We start from the raw sequence: 10,631 nt of genomic DNA, 5'->3' as shown, positions 1-10,631 counted from the left end.
TTGCGTTAAACCTGGTTAAAATGAAATGGTGGTCCACAGTGTGCACAACCAAATAGAAGGTAAGAAACTGTGGCTTCGGGTACCCATTTCTTTATGAGACTTCACTTTGTAGTGTTGGAAGAATTGTTCCGTGATATCAAGAGATCGTGCAGTAAACAGTCCTTTTCTTTATTCCTGTTATGAAAGCAAAATTTGTTGTTTTCAGTTCCTTCATAGAGCTTGCTAGGTGACTAGATCAATCAGGAATTCGGGAAGAGGGACTTAGATTTGCAAAATATATTTTTTGGTATTGGAGTTTTTCTAGGTACTTTAGGGAACTAACTTCATAAGATTTGGAATATAATCAGACAAGAGCATGTTAAAGATGTAGACAAGAACGGGGTGTGGTGGCACAGGCCTTTATTCTTAGCACTGGGGAGCAGAAGCAGGCAGAACTCTAAGTTCAAGGCCAGCTTGGTCTACAGAGAGAGAAAGAGAGAAAAGGTGAGAGAGAGAGAGAGTTCTGGTACTGCCAGGGATATAAAAGAAACAGTGTCACAAAAATGTTCAAGAATAAGTTCTGAATTATACAGAGAAAATTTTTCATTTTATTTTAGTAAGATGTTAATAATTTTTTTCTTGATTCTAATGAATTCTCTTAGCTATAAAATAATGTGAGGCACCAAAAATGTAAGAAAAGATGTTATACATCACTATTCCCCTTACACTATAAGTTGAATTATTATTAAAAAAACCTATGTAAATAGACTTTGAAGGCTTTTCTGTGATTAGCTAAAGGGCTTTTACATTGTGAATTAAGAATGATGGATTTCATGCCAATCTTGAATTGTCATCACTAAGGTGTAGAAGCATATTAAGCATACAAAATCATACATAAAATTTTGCACAATAAAAAATGAGAACCTTTAATTGGTTTTCCTCTAATGTCAACACCTTCTTTTTGTTGGAGTGAAGATTGGATGATTTGAACTAATTTTATGAGAAATACCACCTGCTTTCAGAGGATAAGTAACAGAGAAAGATGAGGAAAAACATATGCTAAGGAACAATGAACTGGGATAGAGTATTCTATGTAATACATAGAACAATAAATTTGACCCATCTGTTACTGGTAAGGTGGGGACTTCATTACGCACATCTATGTACTTAAAAATGTTTTCTTTTCCTTCTTAAGTTTGTATGGTTGCTATGAAAACTATGGGTTTTGTGTTAAGATCTTTGCATATTTAATGATAGTTTTGAAATATTAGTGTTATAATCAAAAGCCGTGCTTTGTACATACTTTTTAAGCAACAAAAAAAAGAAGTGTCTGCTTGGGTTTTATGAAGAAAGTTACTATGTTAAACATGAATTAATTTTTCTGACATATACATTATCTTCATGTACCATGCTTGTTGATGAAACCTTAGCACATAGGAATGAATAGTAACCATCTTAGTATAGTTTCAGGATTTTATTGTATCTTGTTTGCCATGTGCCTTTCTATTAAAATGCTATCACTTTTCTAAGTCTCTTAATTTAACTGGAGAGGTTTGCAATATCTCCTAGTCTGTTGGTTATTCATATAATTCGTCTTTGGTGTTGTTATTGAATTTTATGACTAACTTCTTAATATTCTTTATTTTGAAGGTAAAATATATATATATACATATATATATGTAAAATAGTTTATAAAAAGATTACAGTTTTAGTGGAAATATAACTTAGTGATGAACAATTTTATAAGTATTCTCTAAATTATTGAATATTCTACATTTTATTAGTATAAAAATATTATAAATACCACATCCTTTATTAACTTTAACACACACTGCTCCAGTTAATATAAACACAAATATGTTCGTCATATTTATCTTTGAAATTTTCTTAGTTTCTTAGTTTCTTAGTTTCTTGACTTTTCTATCTGAGCTTTCTCATCGTTTTTCAAAAATAAATCTATTGCTCTTTTATTGAGAATCATAATGAATATTCATTGATACATAGATATATAAGAATGTGACAATATAGACAATGGTACTTCATTCTCCCTAGGAAAACTAAACCGAGTAAGGTAACAAAGACTTAGAAAGGCAAATACCATGTGTTCTTTTTCAAAGAGATCAAAGAATCTCCTTTTAATATACTTGTATTTATGTGAAGCTGTGGGTGGTTTGAGTTCATTTAACTGGTATACGTCACAGAGATTAGAGAGATTAGAGAGTAGGGTTTTAAACAGTGTGGTATGGAAGATATTGAGCATGTGGGATATGAATCTAGAAGTAAGAATAATGAAGAGAGACTAGTATAAGTGGTGAGGGACATAGGGCAGGCGGAAACAAAGAACTGAGGAAGCAAGGATGAGGGTGATTGTCTACAAACATAACATATGGCAACCTGTTACTTTATAGGTTAGGTTATAATAAATATTAAAATTTAAAACTAATACCATAATGTTCAATGCTATAAACATCATGTTTGAGGAAAAATGCCAGGAAGTGATATCAGAATGAAAACAATATATTTATCTTATTTGATCTTAGTCATATTATCCATAATTACTTGTTAAAAACATCATTTGTCTGCCAAATTTATGGTACCACTTAAAAATTGCCTGTGATATAATAATTCCTTATGATAGTAGAGAATTTTTATTATTAGGTCAATTTTTAAAATCTGTGATTTGATCTTGTTTTAAGTTTCTTTTTACCTAAATTTGGTCCTCATGACATTCACTCATACTAAATTATAATTTTCAATTTTAACATACTACTCTAAAATATGATCAAGAGGGTTGTTGAAATTGCTCAATTATAAGTAATATTATCCATAAACTACAGGACATCCTCCACAAAGCTTAAAGGTACAAAGAAGATAAACAAGAAGAATGGCCAAAGTGCATAAGATTGACTCTCACTTAGAATGGGGAATAAAATAGTCTAGGAGGCCGATTGAGGAAAGGAACTAGATGAGAGATGGAAGGAAGAGGAGAATGGATCCTGTGTGTGAAGGGACAGGAGATAGGACCTGATAGTCATGAGAAAAAAAGGAAATCTTGAACTTAAAGAGATGAGGAGGTGGGAGAAACCTCCAGGAAGAGAAAGAGACCTGGTATAATGGAGGTACCCAGGAATCAATGGGGTGACCTAAGCTTGAATTACATTGGTGATATGAAACATTAAGAGGCCAACTCCCATAGCCTGGAAAGACCAGCAATGGAGGGATAAAGACACAAATACACCCACAAAACCTTCTTCGCAAAATTTTTCAAGCCTAAAAGAAAATCTGAACCGCATTCTAGGGTCCATATTGTCCTTTGCTTTACTGATGGCTGGTAATTTTTGCTTAAATTAAGGATTTGAGAGATTATCATTTGAAGTAGGTATACAATATTTATACTGTTATATTCATGCTTTAGCTGGGCCAACTTTGTTGCCAATATCATTGCAAAAATTAAAATTGGAAAACAGAATATATGAGTACACATTCAGTAATATATATAAAGTCTCCTTTCAAAGAATATACAATAAGGAAATGTAATACAATATTCATTCACCTAAATGTCTGGAAGGAAAATATTGGACTTTGGGAAACAGACAAAACCTAGGAACTTGAACTGTATGTCACAGGAATGGAACTGGGAGTGGAATTATTATCCAGAATAATCTCCTCCACCCCATGTTCCTAGATCTTTATAGCCATGCCAAGCCCCTGACCAACATTCTCTATTCCGAACATGTACGTACGAATGAAGCAAAGAGAAGTCTCCAGCATTAGAGATATATAGTATTTAAAGGTTTCCAGTGTGTCACAAGAGACACTCTTGGAAAGGGAACCCTCAAATCTGGTCAATGTAAAGAAAGCTGTTCAACAGTTAGATCATGGCAGTTCTCAGTGACATCATCATTAGGTCCTCCCTGAAATATCTCTTGTATCCTGAAGAGCTCTAGCTTTTCTGTGATGTCACAAGTGTCATGGTGACAGCAACTGCCTCTTGGATATTCTTTGAGGACCTCTAGGGTTAACTCATTGACCTCTTATTCTGGCTAAACAGCCATTTGTTAGGGAGATAAAAGAGAAGGAAGCTGGCCTTCTGTCTTTGTATAAAAAAGGAAGAAATAAATGGTCCATGGGAAAGCTCAGTGAGTCTTGGGTAGGCGTTGAGTGTTGTATCTGAAGAGATAGCCTTGATCTGAGCCTTACACACATGGGAATCCAGAGCTGGGATTCTCTCATTATCATCTGGACTTCCCTGCTTGATATGGTTTCTGGAATTTAGAGAGTTTATATAATCATTTTCTTCATTCCAAAAGTCAGTTGTTGGGAAGGGCACAGTTGTTCTAGTGAGAGCTCATGGCTTTCACTCTTTTTGCCCTGAAGAAAAAGGTCCGAAGAAACAAAGGATAGACAAGTATTGTCTCCTCAGCTCAGTGTAAACGCCTCCATGCTTTGGACACCTATAGTGCAGTTTGTGTCTGACACTGATATTTGGGAGAGAAGAGCTTCTAGTTGAGACTTCATCATCTCAGTCTTTCCACTAGTATTACTCTGATTACCATTTGCTGATAGTTACCCTTTAGATTTCTGAGTCAATATGTGTAATTAGCTGACAGATGTCTTTTCTTTAATTTATTTCATTTTTTTTTTAATTTTTAGCAAATTTTATTGCTTTTTTTATTTGGATATTTCTATATTTGAATTTCAAATTTGATTTTCTTTCCCAGTTTCATGTCCATAAGACCCGTAACTAGTCCACCTAACATTCTTCTATAACCTACCTTAGTGAACCTTGATATTACCTTGAACTGAGAGTTAAACCTAGGTTGGACCAGGAACTTCTCCTTCCATTGGTTCCCAACAAGGCCATCCACTGCTACATATGCAGTTGGACACATAGGTCTGTCCAAGTACAGTCTTTGAATATTGGTTTAGTACCAGAAAGCTCTGGTTCACTGGCATTGTTGTTCTTATGGAATTGAAATCCCCTTAAGCTCTTGTAATTCTTTCTCAAAAACTACCAACAAGAGATCCATTTTTGGTTCACTGGTTTGCCAGTAGCATTCTCTTCTGTATTTGACTTGCTCAAGCTGTGTCTCTCAGGAAAGATGTACATCTGGTTCCAACTATACATTTGGTGGCTCCTACAGCTATGAGGTTAGGTGGAATTTTCACATGGATTATGTACACCTAGGTCAAGAATGTAGAATCCACAAATGGCAATTCCAAACACCTCCCTCTTGTTCTTATGAACCTATTGAAGTTGAAGTTTCCCTGGACATCAAGCCATTCATCTCCCTGCACATCCTCCTGAATTTTATGTTTGTCCTGAAGTAACAACCATGGTAAAACCTCGAAAACCTTCACGTCTGGCCCTAGAGGAACAGGAAATTAGATATTAAAGAACTGATGTCTAATGAGACTACTGAAACATATTCTATATTTCATGTTTTCCTTAGCTTTTCTGATGTCTCGAAATTTTTGGATAAACTAAGGATTTGGAAGTTCATCATTGGAAGTAGGTACATAATATTTACATTTTTATATTCAACCTTAGGTGGGACCCTTGGGTTGCCAAAATCATTGCAAAAAAACATGAAATTGGAAAACAGAATTTTTCACTTCACATTCAGGAATATATAAAGTCACCTATCAAGGAATGTACAATGAGAAACTGTAATGAAATATGAATTCAATTAAAGGATTGTAGGGAAAATGCTGGCCTTTGGGAAACAGAGATAACCTAGGATATTGAACTGTATGTCACAGTAATGGACCTGGTAATAAAATTATTATCCAGAGGAATCTCTTCCACTCCATGTTCCGAGATCTTTTCTACCCATGCAAAGCTCCTGATTATCTTTTCCTTTCAGAGCATGTAACCACTAAGGAAATAAAGAGAAGTTTCTAGCTTTAAAGACATGTAGAATGAAAAGGTTTCCATTGTTTCACAGGAGACAAACCTTGCAAGGGCACCCTCGAATCTGGTCATTGAAAGGAAAACACTTTAGCAGGTAGGCCATGGCAATTCTCAGTGACATCACCATTAGGCCTATCTAAAAAAATCTGTTGTATCCTGGAGATCCCTAGTTTCTTCTGTGATGTAACAAGTGTTGTCCTGACAGAAGTTGCCTCTCCAGTAGTCCTTCAGTACCTCTAGGGTTTACTATTTGGCCTCTAATTCAGCATAAACAGCCTTTGGGAAGGAGAAAAAAGAGGATGAAGTGATCAAAGATGGGAAGAAGGAAGCTGGCCTTCTGCTTTGTTATAAAAAAAAAGAAATATGTGGTCCATGGGAAATCTCAGTCATTTCTGGGTAGTGGTTGAGAAGGTTTGCTGAAAAGATAGTATTGATTGGAGCCTTCCAAATATGGTAATCAGGAGATGGGAGCCTCTCAGATGCATCTGGACTTCCCTGCTAGTTATGGTTCCTGGAAGTCGGAGAATTTATATCATTCATGTCTTTTTTCCAAAGCCAAGTGTTGGAAAGGGCACAGTTTTCTTTAAAGCTGATGGTTTTGGTCCTAAGGAAGAAGGGAAAGACAAGTATTGTGTCCTCAGCTCAGAGTAAATTACTCTGTGCTTTGGATTCCTAGAGTGCAGATTGTGTCTGACACTGATATCTGGGAGAGAAAATTGCTTCTATTTGAGATTTCACCATCTTCGTCTTTGAACTAGTATTACTCTGACTACCATTCCCTGACAGTGACCCTTTAGATTTCTGAGTCAAAGGGTGTAATTAATTGGCAGTTTTCTTTTCTTTTATTTCTTTCCTTTTTTTCTTTTTTAGCAAAATATATAGCTTTTTTAAATTTGATATTTCTATATTTACATTACAAATGTTATTCCTTTTCCAATTTCCTGTCTCTAAGATCCCTAACCAGTCCACCTCCCATTCTACTATAATCCCCTTACTACCCCTTTGCATTCCCATGAACTGTGAATCAAATATAGGGAGGACCAAGAGCTTCTACTTCTGTTGGTTCCCAAGAAGGCCATCTGGTACTAAATATGCAGTGGGAGCCATAGGTATGTCCATGTACATTCGTTGAATATTGGTCTAGTACTAGAAAGCTCTGGTTCATTGACATTGCTTTTCTTATGGGTTTGCAAACCCCTTTACCTCTTGTAATCCTTTCTCAAAAGTTATCAACAAGAGTTCCATTTACAAGTAACTGGTTTGCCACAAGCATTCACTTATGTAATTGACATATTCTAGCTGTGTTTCTCAGGAAATGTCTATATCCTCTTCCTGGCAGAATGCACTTCTTAACTTCAACAATCTTATCTTATTTTGGTGGCAGATCTATCTATCTGTCTATCTATCTATCTATCTATCTATCTATCTATCTATCTATCTATCTATCTATCATATATATATTGGCTCCTATGTGAGGTTAGATGGAATTTACCATTGATTCTGCGCATCTAGAACAAGAATGTAGAATCTACAGATGCAAAGGTCCCTCCTGTCCTTATGAACTTATTGAAATTGAGGTTTCAGTTGAACTCAAAACATTTCTTTCCCTGCCCATCCACCTAAGTCTTATGTTTGGCCTGAAAAAAGAATCATTGTAAAATATCCAAAAACCTCAAGTGTGGCCATGGGAACACAAGAAGGAAGATATTGCAGAAATGATATCAAATGGGAATAGAGAAACGAATTGTATAGTACATGTTGTCTTTGATTTACTGATGTATGATAATTTTTGGATAAAATAAGAATTTGGAGTTTATCATTTGAAGTAGGTACAAAATATTTACACTGTTCTCTGCACTCTATACTTCGGCCCTCTTTTTTGCCAAAATCATTACAAAAATGCAATTGTAAAGGAGAATTTTTGAGTACACTTTCAGGAATGAATACAAAGTGCCCTATCTAGGAATGAAGAATTAGAAAATGAAATACAATATTCACTCAATTAAAGGTCTGTATGGAAAATAATGGCCTTTGGGAAACAGAGAAAAACTAGGAAATTGAACTGTATGTCACAGGAATGGCCCAGGGAGCAAAATTATTATCAAGAAGAATCTCCTCCACTCCATCTTCCTAGATCTTTTCTACCCATGCCAAGTCCCGATTAATTTTGTCCATTAAGACCATGTAAACACTAATGCAGCAAAGAGAAGTCTCTAGCGTTAGAGAGATGGAGTACAAAAGATTTCCACTGTGTCATAGGAGACTCTCCTAGAAAGGGCACCGTCAAATCTGGTCAATGTAAGGAAATCTGTTTAGCAGGTAGTCCATGGCAGTTCTCAGTGACATCATCCTTAGTACCCCCGTAATATATCTCTTGTATCCTTGAGAGCCCTATCTTCTTCTGTGTTGTCACAAGTGTTGTCCTGACAGCAACTGCCTCTCAGATATTCATTCCATATATCTATGGTTTACTAATTGGCCTATAATTCAGTGTAAAGAGCCATTTGGGAGGGAGGACAAATAGGATGAAGATATCAGAGATGGGGAGAAGAAAGCTGACCTTCTGTCTTGGTACAAAAAAGGTCCTTGGGAAAGCTCTCTGAGTCCTTAGTAGGTGTTGAGTAGTTTCATGAAGAGATTGTCTTGATCTGAGCCGTCTACAAATGGGAATTAGGAGCTGGGGTCCTCTCAGAAGCATGTGGACTTCCTGCTCTTACAGTTCCTGGAAATCAGACAGTTTATATCATTAATTTCTTTATCCCAAAACCCAAGTTTGGGAAAGTCACAGTTGTTTTCCTGACAGCTCATGGCTTTTATTCTTTTTGCCCAGAAGAAAAATGTCCTAAGGAAGAAGTGAAAGACAAGTACTATGTCCTCATCTCAGGGTAAACTCCTCCACGCTTTGGATTCCTATAGTTCAGTTTGTGTCTGACACTGATATCTGGGAGAGAGAAGTGCTTCTAGTCGACTCTTAATCATATCAGTCTTTTCACCATTATTATTCTGATTACCATTCCCTGACAGTTACTCATTATATTTCTGAATTAATAGGTGAGAATGGCTAGCAGTTTCTTTTTTCATTTCTTCCATTTTTTTAGTAAATTTTTGCTTATTTTATTGGCTATTTCTATATTTACATTTCAAATGCTATTTTCTTTCCAAATTTCCTCTCCATAAGGTCGTAACTGGACCGACTCCCCTTCTTTTACAACCCTCCTTACTGCACCTTGACATTTCCTTGAACTGGGAACCAAACCTGAGAAGGACCAAGGGCTTCTACATCCATTGGTGCCCAAGGAATCCATCCTCTGCCACATATGCTGTTGGAGCCATAGGACTTTCCATGGGCAGATTTTGAATATTGGTTTAGTGTCAGAAAGCTCTGGTTTGTTGGAATAGTTGTTTTTATGGGGTTGAAAGTCCCTTCAGCTCTTGTAATCCTTTCTAAATATCTACCAAGAAGAGACATGCTTTCTGTTCACAAGTTTACCACTAACATTCACTTCTGTATTTAACATGCTCTAACTATGACTCTCTGGAAAGATCTTTCTCCAGTTCTTGGCAGCATGCACCTCTTACCTTCATCAATCTTATGTAATTTTGGTGTCTCCTACACCTATGAGGTTTGGTTGAATTTTAACATAAATTATGCACAACTGGGTCAAGAATGTAGAATCCACAAATGACAATGCCAAATAGATGCCATTCTCTACTTATGAAACTATTGAAGTTAAGTTTTCCCTGGACCTCAAGACATTCCTCTCACTGTCCATCCTCCTGAACCTTATGTTTGGCCTGAACAAAGAATCAGGTTAAAAAACCCTCAACCCTCATGTCAGAACCTTGGAAATAAGGAAGGGAGATATTAGAGATCTGATTATCTTTTGGGACTACAGAACCACATTCTAGAGTTGATATTGTCCTTTGCTTTACTGATGTCTGTGATTATTGGATAAAATAAGGATTTGGGAGTTTATCATTTGAAGTAGGTACACAATATTTACACTGTTATATTCACTTTATCATTGGGCCAAAATCATTGCAAAAAATGGAATTTTAAAACAGAATTTTTGAGTAAACATTCAGGAATATTTATAAAGTTCCCTATCAAGGAATGTACAATAAGAAATTGAAACAAAATATTCATTCAATTAAAGGTCTGTAGGGAGAATACTGGCCTTTGGGAAACAGAGAAAACCTACAAAATTTTTATGTATTTCACAGGAATGAACCTGGGAAAAAATTATTATCTAGAAGAATCTCCAGCACTCCATTTTCTTAAATCGTTTATACATATGCCAAACCCATGGCTAACTTTCCCCATTCAAAGCATGTAACCACTAATGAAGAAAAGAGATTTCAACAGTTTTAGAATGATGGACTATGTAAAGGTTTCCACTGTGTCACAGGAGACGTACCTGGAAAGGGCACTCAAAATCTGGTCAATGTAGGGAAATCTGTTTAGCAGGTAGGACATGGCAGTTCACAGTGACATCATGATTTGGCCCTACTGCAAGTATCTCTTGTAACCTGGACTCCCTAGCTGCTTCTGTGACATCACAAGTGTTGTTGTGGCTGCAACTGCCTCTCTGATATTCTTGCAGTACCTCTAGGGTTTAATAATTGACCTCTAATTCACGGTAAACAGCCATATGGGAGGGAGAACAAAGAGGATAAAGATTTCAGTGATGTGGAGAAGGAAGCTGGCCTTCTATCTTTGTATAAAAAAAGGAAGATG

The 10,631-nt window shown here is 36.1% G+C and overlaps 1 long non-coding RNA gene across 10 annotated transcripts in view; it reads right to left on the bottom strand.

Moving 5' to 3' along the window:
* Positions 1-16: 16 nt before the first annotated feature.
* LOC120099701 (uncharacterized) overlaps positions 17-10,631 on the bottom strand; it is a 67,072-nt gene continuing 56,457 nt past the window's right edge. For 6 of the 10 annotated variants that reach the window (XR_010062363.1, XR_010062360.1, XR_010062357.1 and 3 more), the window contains one exon: positions 8,453-8,615. This is a non-coding gene — a long non-coding RNA (uncharacterized LOC120099701). Of the gene's footprint in view, positions 175-1,696; positions 8,616-10,631 lie in introns of those variants that run through there. The other 4 variants (XR_010062362.1, XR_010062359.1, XR_010062358.1 and 1 more) reach the window with 4 other exon arrangements.

The sequence above is a fragment of the Rattus norvegicus genome (genome assembly GCF_036323735.1).
Source record: "Rattus norvegicus strain BN/NHsdMcwi chromosome Y unlocalized genomic scaffold, GRCr8 chrY_unlocalized_30, whole genome shotgun sequence".
In the NCBI taxonomy this organism is placed as follows: Eukaryota; Metazoa; Chordata; class Mammalia; order Rodentia; family Muridae; genus Rattus; species Rattus norvegicus.
The sequence above is the reverse complement of the archived record's forward strand: the minus strand, read 5'-3'. Positions and strand labels throughout refer to the sequence as shown.